This window comes from Bos indicus x Bos taurus, chromosome 13 (assembly GCF_003369695.1).
Source record: "Bos indicus x Bos taurus breed Angus x Brahman F1 hybrid chromosome 13, Bos_hybrid_MaternalHap_v2.0, whole genome shotgun sequence".
Lineage (NCBI taxonomy): Eukaryota > Metazoa > Chordata > Mammalia > Artiodactyla > Bovidae > Bos > Bos indicus x Bos taurus.
In genome coordinates this window covers 62,921,157-62,937,359 of record NC_040088.1, presented here as the reverse complement: position 1 = coordinate 62,937,359, position 16,203 = coordinate 62,921,157, and positions in this window count along the sequence as shown.

Below are 16,203 nucleotides of genomic sequence, written 5' to 3'. Positions count from 1 at the left end.
TGTATAAATTTTGATGTTCAACATTCCAAGAATTTTAGGAAGACTTCTATGGTATCAGCAGTTATGTCATTAGTTATTTTGGAAGCAAGAAGCCTTTGGTTGAAGTTTTTAGACCTGGCTATTGTATATGAAGGAAAAAATAGCATTTTTCATAGATTAGCTTTGTAGGTGAGGGTCAAAATAGGATGGTGGTATCAAATTCTTCAAAGGTTAAAGTTTGGCAAGAAGGAAGGTTTTGCTTATAATGAGTTTGCTAAAAATCTATTGTTTTAAAAGGCTCTTGTTTACTGGTTTGTTCAGAGCTTCCTTTAAGAATTGTGAAATAGAAAATCTAATATGTAAAGGATTCACGCATGGGAGAAAAAGATGATGAATTCGTGCTGTATGAAAGACAGCTATTAACCAGCAGAGGGTGTATGTTCACTGGCTTTTCCAAAGTGTTAGCACTTCTCCCCTTTAGCACTGGCTGAGTAATATGAAAAGAATGAAAAATCAAAATTATAAAAGCTCCTTCTACCCTGGAAACTAGGATTAATTACATACCTTCAGGACAATCTCAGCCTTGTGCTTTTATGAAATTAGACATGAGTCTGAGAGCGGCAAACTGAAGAAAATGGAGTAATGCGTGTTTTGTTGGTGTTTGCTGTTGTGAAGTTCAGAGCTTTCTTGTCCGGCCTTCTGTTGGAATATAGGAAGAGACGTCTGATTTTCCAGAACTGATACGTGGTAGTGCAGATGTTCACGTTTTTGACAAAAACATTATCCTCGTACAATTTTCTTTTCTAAGAAGCTTAATTGTGTCAACTCATCTTCCATTTAAGTTTCATATGCTAAACTTTTATGTGAAAATTTTTGCTTAACTTCACATAATCCTTGTGTTACAAAAGCAAACTGATTCTAGAGCAAGCTGTGCTAACTTTGTATCACCTACCCAAATTGAATATATCATGTGTATATTAGTTGCTCAGTCGTGTCCGACTCTTTGCGACCCCACGGACTGTAGCCCACCAGGCTTCTCTGTCCATGGAATTCTCCAGGCAAGAATACTGCAGTGGATTGCCATTCCCTTCTCCAGAGGAACTTCCCAACCGAGGAATCAAACCCTGGTTTCTCGCATGGCAGGTAGATTCTTTACCGTTTGAGCTACAAGGAACTCTTGAATGGACAGGTAAAAATAACAGTATTTTAAGCAATCAATTCTTCAGGTTAATATTTGCTTAAAGTAAATGTTTTGGTTAAGAGACATGAATTCGATCCATGGACAGGGGAGCGTGGCGGGCTATGGTCCATAGGGTAGCAGAATCAGACATGACTGAAATGACTTAGCTTGTACGCACAAATGTTTTGGATAGTTCTTTTGGTCATTCTGTCTCAGATGTATAGAGTTCCCTGATATGGTATAGACATTGCCAGTGTTCTTAAAATGTTAGCCACAAATGGCAAATATTACCCTATAATTAAATGAAGATGAGATTTTTCAAATGGGTGAAACAGTAAGTTACACTTTCATATGAATTTTAATTTTGTCTCTTTTTAAAATTTATTTTTAATTGGAGGATAATTGCTTTGCAATATTGTGTTGACTTCTGCCATACAACAACGTAAATCAGCCATAAGTATACATATGTCCCTTCCCTCTTGAACCTATCAGCACACCCCTGACCGCCCCCGACCCCACCCCACCCCCTGCCACCGCCAACTCCATCCCATCTCTCTTGGTTGTCACAGAACATGTGGTTGAACTCCTTGTGATATACAACTTCCCATTAGCTATCTATTTTACACATGGTAATGTATATGTTTCAATGCTACCCCCTCAACTGTCCCATCCTCTCCTTCCCGCACTGTGTCTACAAGTCTGTTCTCTGAAACATGTGTGAAAGTTGCTCAGTCGTGTCCGACTCTTTGCAACCCCACGGACTATACAGTTCATGGAATTTTCCAGTCCAGAATACTGGAGTGGGTAGCCATTCCCTTCTCCAGGGGATCTTCCCAACCCAGGGATCAAACTCAGGTTTCCCACATTGCAGGCAGATTCTTTACTAGCTGAGCTACCAGAGAAGCCTATGTCTAGTCTATGTCTGCAACTCTATTCCTGCCCTGCAAATCAAAATTTCAATGAGGTTGTCACCTCACACTGGTCAGAATGGCCATCATCAAAATATCTGCAAACAATAAATGCTGTAGAGGATGTGGAGAAAAGAGAATCATCCTGCACTGTTACTGGGAGTGTAAACTGAGATAGCCACTATGGAGAACAGTATGGAGATTCCTTAAAAAAAAAAACTATCAAATGACCCAGCAATCCCAGTACTGGGCATATACCCTGAGAAAACCATAACTGAAGAAGACACATGTACCCCAAGATTCATAACAGCACTATTTACAATAAGTAGGACATGAAAGCAATCTAGATGTCCATCAACAGATGAATGGATAAAGAAGTTTTGATACATGTATAAAATGGAATATTTCTCAGCCATAAAAAGGAATGCAGTTGAGTTCTAGAGAGGTGGATGAACCTAGAGCCTGTTATACTGAGTAAAGTAAGTCAGAAAGAGAAAAACAAACTTCCTATATTAATTCATATATATGGAATCTAGAAAACTGGTGCTAATTTTGTCTCCTTTAAATAAATTGTAAATCTGGTATACATTGTTACTCTAACCTATTGGCTAAAAGAGCAAAGTTTAATTGAGTTAATAATAATAGCTTAATTAATAATTAATAGCATGATCATTCCAGAGAGAACACAAGACAGTGTATAAATTTACCTGGAGAATAAATAGATGTAAAATAAATAAGTGAATAAATCAAGTTTAGAAGGTTGGTGGTAAGAGAGATGAAAAGACAAAGTCAAGAAAGTGGCAGATAAAGCTAGGGTGAAATTAGTATTTAAAAACATAATCTGTGAAGTTTATACATTTACTGAAATTGTACATAAGTTTGACTGACTGTTTCACAGCAGGAGATAAAAATAGGTTACATTATTTTCTACTTTTTTTAATTAAAAATCTTGAACAACTTTACTGAGATAAACAGTACAGTTCACACATTGAAAATATTCAATTTGGTGGGTTTTAGTATATTCACAGATATATGCAGCCATCACCTCAGTCAATTGTAGAACGTTTTCAACATCTCAAAAATAAACCCTGGACATTCCCTGGTGGTCTAGTGGTTAGGACGCTGTGCTTTCATTGCCAAGATGTGGGTTCAATCCCTGGTCTGGGAACTAAGATCCTGCAAGCCATATTACACAGCAAAAACAAAAACAAAACAAAACAAAAAAACCATCCTGTATTCTTTGGCTTTTACCTTTCTTCAGTCTACCCCCAATCTTCAGCCTTAAGAAACCACTAGCCTACTTTCTCTCTCTGTAGACTTCCTTATTCTGGACTTTTATATAAATGAAATCATATCGTATATATATACATATATTTATGACTGGCTTGGTTCACTTAGCATAACGTTTTCAAAGTTCATCTATGTTGTAAAATATCATCAATATTTCACTTTTTATGGACAAATACTATTCCATTATGTGGATATGCCACTTTTAAAAAAACTCATTCATCGATTGATCAGTGTTTGGGATTATCTCCACCTCTTAGCTATTTTGAAAAATGCTGCCCTAAATGTTGTGTGCAAGCGTCTGTGTGGCATTGTTTTCATTTCTCTTGAGTAAGTACCCAAGTGGAGTTGCTGGGTCATGCTGTAACTCTGTGTTTGACCATTTGAGGAACTGCCAGACTGTTTTCCAAAGTAGCTGCTGCATTTTCCATTCCCACTTCCAGTGTATTAAGTTTCCACTTTTTCCCCTTCCTTGCCAACACTTGCTATCTGACTTTTTGATTCAAGCCATCATATTGGGTGTAAAGTGGTATCTCACTATAATTTTTTTTTTTTCTTTCAAATCTTTTGGCTGCACTGCACAGCGTGTGGGATCTTGGTTCCCTGACTAGGGATTGAACTCCTGCCCTCTGCAGTGGAAACACAGTCTTAATCACTGGACACCAGGAGAGTCCCTCTCACTGTGATTTTGATTGGCATTTACCTGATAACTAATGATGGTTACGTGCTGTTTAATGATCATAGAATAAAATGAAATAATTTGCTTAATGTCATATATCCATAATTCTGCTATGTACATGGATGTGAGGGAACTTTGCTCTACGGATCGTGTAGAGGCAGTCTTCTCTAGAACATTCCTGCAGTCAACATAATAATATGTCTCACAGGGTAAAGAGAACTTAATAAATGGCTCCATGGCAAAGTTGGGGGATGTGAAACGCTGCAAGAAAGATTTGAATTTAGAATTGTTTTATTACCAACACCACTTAATGTTTACTTTAATGATGTTGATTAAGGAGACACAGTGGTTGCACAAACATACATTTTCTCTGAAGCACATCTTGTGAACAGCTGAGGTTCGCCTTTATTTGTCATTATAGTTGTGCTAATCTTGCCAAATATAAGTTCACAGTTCTATTTACCCTGTTTGCTCTGCTTGAAATTAAAAGGAAACAATTTAGGGCTACTTTGAAGAGCTCATTCTAAAGAATACAATTTCTGTTTTTCTTTCCAGGAATCTTTTGTTAGCAGGCTGGCGCTGCAAAGATTATGAATCCTGTCTCATGCTGAATGGCCACCCCATTAGAAACTCACTCAGCTTTTATCCACTGTGGGTTCTATGTTCATCTCCCCAGATCTCTGCAGTGGGGTTGAACATAGTAATAGACAAAAGCCTTAGGAAGGATTCATCCTCTCAGGTGTTTCTGCTGCTGGGGTTCAAACAGGGCTATTTTTCTGTATTCTTTTCTTAAAACTGCAGCAAAGCAGGCCGAAACTATGATATTATTAAGAACAAAAAAGTATTCTCTTTTCCCCTCAGATTAAACCCTGTGGTGTTGAATTAACCCCCTGGAGATGGCTGAATAAAGATAGTGTATCTGTTAAAGAATTAGATGTTTTACAGTTAATAAGACTGCACTTGATGCTATATTATTCCCTTGTCAGAACCTTATAAATCATTTCATAATTTTGAAAGAACTGTAGGAAATTGTGATAAAATTTGGCGATCTCGTTAGCAGTCCTTTGTTACCGACACTCCTCTAGCTTTAGGGACTTAATCTTTTTGATGATTTATTTAAGGTGTTCGAGAGTCTCTGAGTTGGGCAAAGAGAAGTTAGAATTTAAAAAAAAATCACTAACTGCCCTCTTTGTGAAATTTATGGTTTTCAGCCCCACTGCTGTGAATTTTTACCAAGCAGATGAAAACTATTCAGCAATATATGAGGATTTTGCTAGATTGCCCCAGCAGATATACAAAAGAACCAGGCAAAACTGTTCTGATTCATTATCAAAGATCAAGTACAGAATTCTATATTCTTTTATCAGTTAACTTTCCACTAGTGGGGAAATTAAATTCAATTAAAGTTAGACTGAAATTTGTGAGCAAAGAAATATATGGCTTGAGTAAGAGGTAGAAGGGTTTCCCAAGTGGCACAGTGGTAAAGAATCTGCCTGTCAATGCAGGTTCAATCCCTGGGTCAGGAAGATCCCTTGGAGGAGGAAATGGCAAACCACTCCAGTATTCTTACCTGAGAAATCCCATGGACAGAGGAGCCTGGTATGCTACAGTCCATGGGGTCCCAAAGAATCAGACATGACCTAGTGGCTATGCAGAACAGGTAGGAAGAGGTGAAAAAAAAAAATTAGTTCCTAACATTTTATATTTATCCAGTATCAGGAAAGCTGTTTATTATGTGTGTCACTAATTAATAATAATAATAAAAAATGAGCCAATTCAAAGCATTTCCAGAAAGTCTCACCTTCTTTACAGATTTGGTTAAATCTCATTTGTTTTTCCCTGGCAGCTCACGAGAGCAGAGAAAGACAAGGAAAGGAGGATTTTCCTGAGCCCGAGTAGCCACTTCCATTGGCTCCATTCGTTCTCATTTGTCATCATATAATTAGTCCATATGCCCTCGGTTTGGATGACTGTGAGTTACCAGGACCTGCTTCCTGGGTGTGTGATCAGTGCAGGCAACTTTCGGTTGAATGCTTTGCAATTTTCACCTTGAAATTCTTAGCAAGTTAATCTTTGAATCTGTGCTCAATAAGTGAACTCTGATGGAACAATGGAGTGTGTGCGGGGGACTTGGAACCTTGTTTCATGTGGGGGCCACCCTGGTGCCACCTGCGACACACTCAGGCACCTGTTCTGTGGTCCCATGGCCTTCACCTGCTGTGAGGGAACAGGGTGTAGGCGTGGGATGGGATGGTTGGAGCTGGAAAGCATCATATGTGCCCAGTTGTGGGGTAGAGCTGTGAGGTTGGCTCATCCAAGACAGCGCAACATTTATTATTGTGAAAATACCATGGCTGGTCCAGAGACAGATGGCAAAATCGAGGAGGAGCTTTTTGCCAGTTTTGTGAATAAGAGGCCCTGCATTTTCATTTTGCACCGGGCCCTGCAAATTATGTAGCTGGCCCTGTCTGCCACACAGCGATTGTCCCATCTCACCCTTGCTGCCACGCTGTTTTCTTTTGAAACGTGTGGATAGCATAAAAACATCATGTTTTCCTTGCTTCTCCGCCCCACCATATGTCTGAGGGCTTTATCATCTTTTTTCCACTGGTCAGATCCATTCTTAGTGTTTGACACTCAGTTGTATCTGACTCTTTGTGGCCCCATGGGCTGTAGCCCGCTAGACTCCTCTGTCCATGGGATTCTCCAGGCAAGAATACTGGAGTGGGTAGCCGTTCGCTTTTCCAGTGGATCTTCTCAACATAGGGATCAAACTCGGGTCTCCTGCATTGCAGGCAGATTCTTTATCGTCTAAGCTACCAGGGAAGCCCTGATATACTCGTAAGGCTCAAGGATTTCGGTGACATGTTCCTTTGAAGACCACTGTCCTAAGTATGCCATAGATTAACTTCTCTTTGAATGTATCTATTTTTTTTTTAACATCAAGTAATCCAAGGAACTGTTATATAAGAGATTTTTGTGATGTTTGTAATGTCCCCATACTTATCTTTGATATTGTCTGGATCCATTAGCAACATAAATTACAGTCACAAAGACTTATCCACTTACCTCCAGAAGCATGACAGAAAGGCTGGTCATTGATTTTCCTATAGTTTTTTGATAGTTTTTTTTCCTATAGCTTTTTGCCAACCCTGAGCAGGGTGGCAAGTCCCGGATAAATTCTGTTTTCAGATACAGAAGGCCACTTACTCCTCTATGGCCCCAACAAAGTAAAAAGTGGTCATGCATTCCTATAGATTACTCAGAAAATACTCACTTTCAGATATTATCTAGCCCTATTCCTGGTGACTCAATGGTAAAGGACCTGCCTGCCAGTGCAGGAGATGTGGGTTTGACTTCCAGGTGGGGAAGATCCCCTGGAGAAGGAAATGGCAACCCACTCCAGTATTCTTGCCTGGGAAAACCCATGGACAGAGGAGCCTGGCAGGCTGCAGTTCATGGTGTCACAAAAGAGTCAGAAATAACTTAGCAACTAAACAACAACAAAATATTAATATGCCATCAGGCAAAATTTTCTAATTGGTAGAATTTGATGACAAGCAAAACACACAAAAGTATCTTATTTTCTTTTAGCAGAAACTTGCAATGTATAAAATGAAATTTGGACATATGCAAATATGTGGTGATTAAATGACCATGCTGAAGTGTCATTTGGCTCAGAAAAAATACCTATATCTACAGCCATGGCCATGGCGACATAATGATATTCAAACTTTATTTCCAAATTCCCATTCATACCCTAAAGCATCTGTGTCTGACGTTACCCCATCTAGTCAGACCAAAACCTTCATTTCAAAATTTGAAAGTCTTACCGAGGCTGAAGTATTGTAAATGGATATGTGCATAAAATGGTGTTTATTTTGGGAGGTGATACTTCACTAATACTAAAGACTATCCATTGACTGATTTACCAACAAGGAGGAAACAATCCAAGTGCATTGATGCCAAGTCTGTTCTCCTCACATCCGGAACAAACCACCATGGGCCTGCCAAGCTGATCTGATCACATCTCAATTCTATCTGAATTGCCAGGTGTCAGTCCTCGGTTCTGTTGCACAGAGAGGATGGCATTCACTGGCTAGTGGTCCATTTAAATGGAAATGAAAAACTTTGTTCCCTCTGTTGGCTTGAAACTGTCTTTCCTTTGCTGTTCTGGCATGCGGACTGCTCCTGTTATTACTCCACCTACCCTCTCTTTCCTTTCTATAGTCTCAGTCTTGTCTTTTACACTCGATTTAGAGGCGTTCTGTGTATTATGTTTCTGTCTGGGCTGAGTCCCCTGGACCAAATCTTCACCTATCTTTAGGAGGTCCTGATCTCTTTAGAGGGGCCTCCCTGGTGGCTCAGCTGCAAAGAACCAGCCTTCCAAAGCAGGAGACATGGGAGATGGGAGTGCGATCCCTGATTAGGGAAGATCCCCTGGAGAAGGGCATGGCAACCCACTCCAGTATTCTTGCCTGGAGAATTCCCACGGACAGAGGAGCCTGGGGTGCTGCAGTCCATGGGATCACAAGAGTCAGACGATTCAGCAACCAAACAACAGCAATCTCTCCCTGTGGCTAGGTTTTAATTCTTGATGAAATTCCCCACTGTTACTTTTTTTTTTTTTTCATTTTATTGTGGCACTCAGCTTCAAATCCTGATAATTGGGAGCTCAGCATATCGGGGACTAGAAAGGATCATAACTTTTCTGTCTTTCTCATCAAATATTAAGCTCAATTATCTTTCCCCCAGCAGTAGCAATTCTATAGGCTTGCATAAATTTACACAGCCACAGCAGTCATATTGCCCAACTGAATTTCTAGCAAGTTGGAATGTCATTATCAGAGGTAATTCACAGTGCAAATCAAACAGACACCCTCCTCAACTAAAACCTCTTTCTCCTTGACTCTCTGGAAGCATAATTTGTTGTTGTTTATTCACTCAGTTGTGTCTGACTCTTGCAACCCTATGGACTGTAGCCTGCCAGTCTCCTCTGTCCGTGGGATTTCCCAGGCAAGAATACTGGAGTGGGTTGCCATTTCCTGCTCCGGGGAATCTTCCCGATCCAGGCATGGAACCCTAGTCTCCTGCATTGGCAGGTGGATTCCTTACCACTGAGTCACTGTGAGGGAGAGAAAGAGCCACCAAGGAAGAGATTAGGAGGACCTCCTAAAGAGATTGTTGGAAGCATTAGAAAACTGTGGAAAGCTGCACGTGAGGACACATGGAAACAAAGTTGTTATATTGAAGGAAAAGAAGTAAAATTATTATTGCTGAATTTTAACAAAGTGAAATGATTATTGCTGACTTCTTTAAAGTGTGTGAAAGAGGTACTATACAGTTGGTTCAACTCATTTAAAATTTCTTTCATTAAACAACAGACGGCACACATTTGTTAATACTACAACTTGACACTCTGCAAGGCACTGTTGCTACATTAAAAAAAAAATTAGATAAAACCTTGTTTTGTTTTTGATGAACTTTCTCTCTTGTGTTTGAGGGGACAGATCATGGGTTCCTTAATAACTTGGATAAAGATGCTTCTGGAACTTTGAAAATGAATGGGCCATTTGTTATCATCCTTTATGTCTATGTTGTATGGGAGGTTAAACAATTTTTATCCCTTTTCAGTCTCCAAGCTTGGCAAGGTGATTTAGGTAATATTACCGAACACTAAAATAGACAATCTACTTATTTTCTGCAATCCAAAATAATTAAAGAAAGGGAGGCCTGATGCTTTTTCATGTCCTATGTTTGAAATATTTGTAGAGAAAAATGGACAATGGTTTTTCCCTAAGATTTTGTCTTTTTATCCTAAGAGATTCTGTACCTTTTGGTATTCAGTGCATCTGTAATGTATAAAGAATATTCAGGGTACAGTAAGATAACAGAAGAGGAAAAGGTGTTTTTCAACTTACTAAACTTATTAGACAGTATTTAATGAGACCCTGATTCTGAGAAAAAAGCAACTTGCCCCAAGAGTATTATTTTTCATTACAGTTTATTCACTTTCTGCTTGTTTTACTCCTTGAAGTTTTGTTTTTCACACATTTAGTAGTATAAGAGAAAGGATAATAGCCAAAGTAGAAATAATAATCCTTTTCTATTTCATACTATTCTTTGCTTTTTTTTTTTTTTAGGGAATAATCATGAGCTGTATTTAAAAGCAAAATGTTCTTTTGAAGGAAGATTGGGCTTGAAAACCATCAGAATGAAAGTGCATTTTTTCAAAGAAAATGACTTACTGTTTTCTCCCCTAAAGTTTCCCCCCAAATATTGTCATAGTTTAAAGAAAATGTGCAATGATTCTAATAACTCCTGTGGGTAGGTGACATTTACTCTCCAAGCTGTACTCAAATAAATTTTCAGTTTTGGATTTTGAATATTATAATGTTTTTGAAAACTTTTCTTTTTATGAGGCTTATTCAGAAGGTAAAAATATTTCAGGTGAAATATTAAATATTTCATTCAGGAAGGATTTTAGTTGAATTAAATGGTAAAGACTATTTTTTAAAGACTAATTAAATGGTAAAGACTTTACTATTGCACATAGTAAAGACTCAGTGCAACTGTTGTATTCTCACTGGGAGTACGAATGTACTCTGTTAGAATGTACGCTGTTAGAAATCACCCTAACAGAGACACTGCTGCTGCTGCTGCTGCTGCTAAGTCACTTCAGTGAGCTCTCAGGAGACAAGAAATAATTAAAGGGTATTTTGATTTTTTTATTATGATTAAGAATTGAAGAAAATTTAAAAAGGATGTTAGAAAATTCGTGTTTGAAATTTTGGATTTCAGAAAGGCTGAAAGTTCCCCTTGCCATTTTATACATGTGCAAAATAGGATGGCAGAACTATGTCCACACACATCACTGGTAATTATGAATAGAGATGGGCTTTTCTGTTTGCTTGTTCTTTTTTCATGTGTGGTGCCTTATTATTTTTTTTTAACTTTTTATTTTATGTTGGAGTATAGCCGATAAACAGTGTTGCACAACAAAGGGACTCAGCCATGCATGTACATGTATCCTTCTCCCCCAAATTCCCCTCCTGTCCAGGCTTTCGCATAACATTGAGCAGGGTTCCCTGTGCTATACAGTAGGTCCTTGTTGGTTACCCATTTTAAATGTAGCAGTGTGTACATGTCCATCGGAAACTCCTGAAGTATCTCTCCCCGCCACACTTCCCTGCTGGTAACCAGAAGTTCCTTCTCTAAGTCTGTGAGTTTTTTTCTGTTTTGTAAATAAGTTCATTTGTCTCATTTCTTTTAAGATTCCACATATAAGCAATATCACACAGTGTTTTGTCTTTCTCTGTCTGACTTACTTCACTCAAATAGAGCTGGGTTTAAATCCACTGATGCAATCTTTCAAATTCATTAAAGAAAATGAAACCTAATACTATGTTTCACTGATTTTAAGATGCATATTATTTTCACACTTGTCAACTCTGAAATTACAAAATATTTTATGATGTGTCTTGGCAACGCTTGTGATGTGGTTGCCACTAAGTGGTGCAAATTGCTTAGTATTCTTGGTGGCATGGTAGGACCATAGCAATCCTTTGATGTCTCAGTCAACAAATCATTAAGGATCGTTTGAAAGAAATATGAGTCTGTTCTATTGGAAAACCTTCTGATGACATCTTTAGGTAAGATTTACAAAGCACTGACATGAAACCTTGCAGTGTGAATGTCAGCAGCTTGGGAGGAAATTCTGAAGACAAGTGTGAAGCTTTTGAAATAAACGATGTCTCGCCAAGCCTCTTGATGGCACAGAGGACAATATAGTATGGAAAAATACAATTCAGAAGCACTGGATTTTGAATGTGAAGAAATTTCGTTCTGAAAATACATTTATCGTTGCATTTCTCTTGTCTTTTCCTTTTTTTAGGCATGCACACAATGGTTATAATTTAACAACCAATTTTCAATTAGTGTAAGATTGAAATAAGATTGAATAGATAGTTCTAAGTGATAAATGTATTATTTGTTTTTACATATTATATTTATTTGCTTATGTTTGTTATTAACTATATACATCATATTTATTATTACATAGGTATTTATACATTAGTTGACAGAGGTGTTTCTTTTATAAAAATGAGTAACAAAATATACATACTGCCAGCTTGCAATTACCTAGTGACATATGGTATTGAGAATTTTTTTATATGCTTCTTTTTTCTCTAATGTGGTGTCTGTTCACGTATTTTGTCCATTTTCTAAAATTAGATTGGTTGTTTTCCTATTACTGAGTTTTAAGAGTTCTTTGTGTAATCTGGATACAAGTGCTTTACCAGATACGTGTTTCGCAAATAATTTCTCACTGTCTTGGTTTACCTTTTTATTCTCTTAGTGCTTTCACAGAGTCAAAGCTTTTAATTTTAATAAAGTCTCATCAATTTTTTCCATGGCTAGAGTTTTTGATGTTCTATCTAAAAAAGTCATTGCCAACTCAAAGTCATCTAAATTTTCTTCTGTGTTATCCTCTAGGAGTTTTATAGTTTTACATTTTTATACCTAGGCCTATGATCCATTTTGAGTTCACAGTTATGAAAGATAGAAGGTCTGTGTTCATTTAAAAAAATTTTTTTATCAAAAATTTTTTTTGGAAAGCATCCAACCTTGACTTTTAACTATCTACTTTTTTAATTGATTTTTTTTTTTGGCCAAGCTATGCAGCATGCAGGATTTTAGGTCCCCAGTCAGGAATTGAACCCATGCTCCCTGCAGTGGAAATGTAGTCTTAAGCACTGGACTGCCAGGGAAGTCCCAGAAAGTCTGTGTTTGGATTCCTTATTTTAATGCTGATGTCTAGTGTTCTAGTACCATTTGTGAAAAAGACTCTCTGAGTTGTCATTACTTCTTTGTTAAAGATTAGTGGACTTTATGTGTGAAGGTGAACTTCTGGACCCTTTGTTCTGTTCCGTTGATCTGTTTGTTCTTTTGCTAACACCACACTGTTTCGACCACTGTATTTTTAAGTCAAAGTGAGGGAGTATCAGTCTTCTGACTATGTTCTTCAGTGTTGATATGTTGGCTATTCTGAGTATTTTGCCTGCCAAATAAACCTTAGAATACATTTGTTAATACCTACAAAATAGCTTGCCAGAATTTTGACTGGGATTGCATGAATCTGTAGGTAAAGTTGGGGAGAACTGATATCTTAACCATATCAACTCTTCCTATCCAAGTACATGAAATATCCTTCCAATTATTTAAGTCATCTTTGATTTCTTTCATCTGACTTTTGTAGTTTTCCTCATATAGATCTTGTTAGATTATATGCATTAAGAGATATAAATTTCCCTCCATGCCCTGCTTTCACTGTATCCTAAATGATTGGTATTTATTCCTTTAATTTTAAAATTTTTCATCAAAGCATAATTGATATTCAGTATTATATAATAACAGTTGTGCAATATAGTGAGTCATGATTTTTAAAGGTTATAGTCCAATTATAGTTGCTATAAAATATTGGCTATATTCCCTGTATTGTACAATTATATCCTTGTAGCTTATTTTATACCTAATAGCTTGTACTTCTTAATCCCCTACTCCTATATTATCCTTCCCTTCTCCTTCTCCCAACTGGCAATCCCTAATTTGTTCTCTATATCTGTGAGTCTGCTTCTTTTTTGTTATATTCATTAGTTAATTGTATTTTTTACATTTCACATATAAGTGATATACTGTATTTGTCTTTTCCTGTCTGACTTATTTCACTTAGCAAAATGCCCTCCAAGTTCATCCATATTGTTGCAAAATTGGCACAATTTCATTCTTTTTTTATAGCTGAATAGTATTCCGTTACATATACATACCACACCTTCTTTATCCGTGCATCTGTTGATGGACATTTAGGTTGGTTCTACATCTTAGCAATTGCAAATAATGCTGCTATGAACATTGGTGAAGCCTACATAATTTGATCTTTTGGATTTTTATCAACCTCAATATTTCCTTTTTTTTTTCCTGCATGAAAAGCACATGTAACTTAGATTTTATTTGTGGATGCAAATTACAAAAAGACAACCAGGCAAATCAATTGAAAAAATTTCATTTTAATAAGTTCAGTAAGGCTTATAAGTCATTGATCACATTCATAGATTGAGCTTAAAATAGTGCTTATGCTTTAAAAATTTTAAACAGATACTATTTAACTAAATAGGAGACCTTAGGCAATGATTTCATTCTTGGCCTCAGAATAGTTTTGTGGAAACTATATTTTTAATGTCTTCACAGTTGGTAGATTATTGTCATTCATGTACAAAGCTTTAAAAATCAGTAAAATATTATTTGTAATAAGCTTGTCAGACAATATAATGCATCAGGAATTATCCTAACTTTCTCATTAGTGTAAATGTTTTATAGCTTCTTTGTTTTTTAAAGATGTAAAAACCAATCTTTCATGCAATATTAAAAAAGAACATATTATTGGGTCATTTCCTATAATAATTCTACATAAAATATCATTTGCAAGTTTGAGAGTTACTTTGGAAAGAGAAACTTCACTTTTGAATATTTGAGACCAGCACTAGTTAGTGATGTTTTGTTTTAGGTTTGTAAACAATCTAGGTAAGTAAAGGTCCCCCATGCCCACCTTTATTTCAGAAAGCCATACTCCCAGCAACAATCACCTCTGAAACTGTCTTGATTAGTTATGGCTCTGGTAAAGAATCTCCCTGCAATGCAGGAGACCTGGGTTTGATCTTCAGGTCAGGAAGACTCCCTGGAGAAGAATCTTCCAACTCCAGTGTTCTTGCCTGGAGAATTCAATGGACAGAGGAGCCTGATGAGCTGCAGTCCATGGAGTTGTGAAGAGTTGGGTACGACTGAGCGACTGACACTTTCTAGGCAATCGATTATATAAAATACACTTACAGAAAGACAAAATTTTGCTTTTAAGATGATCTTTTCCCTCATGAGTTTCCATAACCTTATTGGAAAGGAAAACTTCTTGCATGACCCTCTTAGGGTCACTGGGTGGGTCAGAAAACTTAGCTGATAAGGACAGACTAATAGGAAAAAAACATATAAATATATTTACTATAAAATGTGTCTGACCTGGGAGCCTTCATAAGGAAACACAGACCCAAAGAAACAGTCAGACCTCTGTATTTTTATGCGAGGTTTGATGAAGATTGGCAGTCAGGTAGAAATGTAGTAGGTTAAGGAGTATGACAGAGAAGGCAATGCACCCCACTCCAGTACTCTTGCCTGGAAAATCCCATGGATGGAGGAGCCTGGTGGGCTGCAGTCCATGGAGTCACTAAGAGTCGGACACGACTGAGTGACCTCACTTTCACTTTTCACTTTCGGAAATGGCAACCCACTCCAGTGTTCTTGCCTGGAGAATCCCAGGGATGGGGGAGCCTGGTGGGCTGCCGTCTATGGGGTCACACAGAGTCGGACACGACTGAAGTGACTTAGCAGCAGCAGCAGCAGCAGCAAGGAGTATGAGGTAAGTGTAATAAACTGGAAAAAATTTAGCAAGACCTGTTTGTTAAGATTATTCATGGAGCCCCTGTGTCTTTGGTGATAAGGATGCCCTTTTTCTTTAGGAGTAGGGAGGCATCTCTCCTGTGAGCATTTTACAGCCTGTTTCAGGAGAGAAGGGTGGGAGGAAGGTCAGAGAAACCTTCCTGCTTCTGTCATTTTCTCAAACTCCTTCAGCTGAAACTATTCAATATGCCAACAGACTGTAGAGTCAGACAAGACTGAAGTGACTTAGCAGCAGCAGCAAGCACCCATATTTTGGTGTCTTGAACCCCGTCAACCTTCATTATTTGAACTTAAGATTTCTCATAGGTTGGTAAATGCACTTGAAGTGTGTGTGCATGTGTGTGTGTGGTGTGTGCTTTAATTTGGTCAAGCCATGCGGCATGTGGGATCTTAGTTTCCCTGACCAGGGACTGAACCCACAGCTTCTGCATTGGAAACTTGGCATCGTAACCACTGGATGGCCAGGAAAGTCCAGTAAATGCACTTGGAAATGTCACCCTCCTGCTTCATTAGGTAAAGAAGCATTTGGAAAGCAATTACGATTAAGCTATTCATTGTTAGAAAGGCCTATGAAATACACATTTCTACCAAAACACCATGTTCAAAAGTGAGAAAAGAATGTAGAATGTAGCTGGAGATGGGGGACTGGATGGTAAAGAACA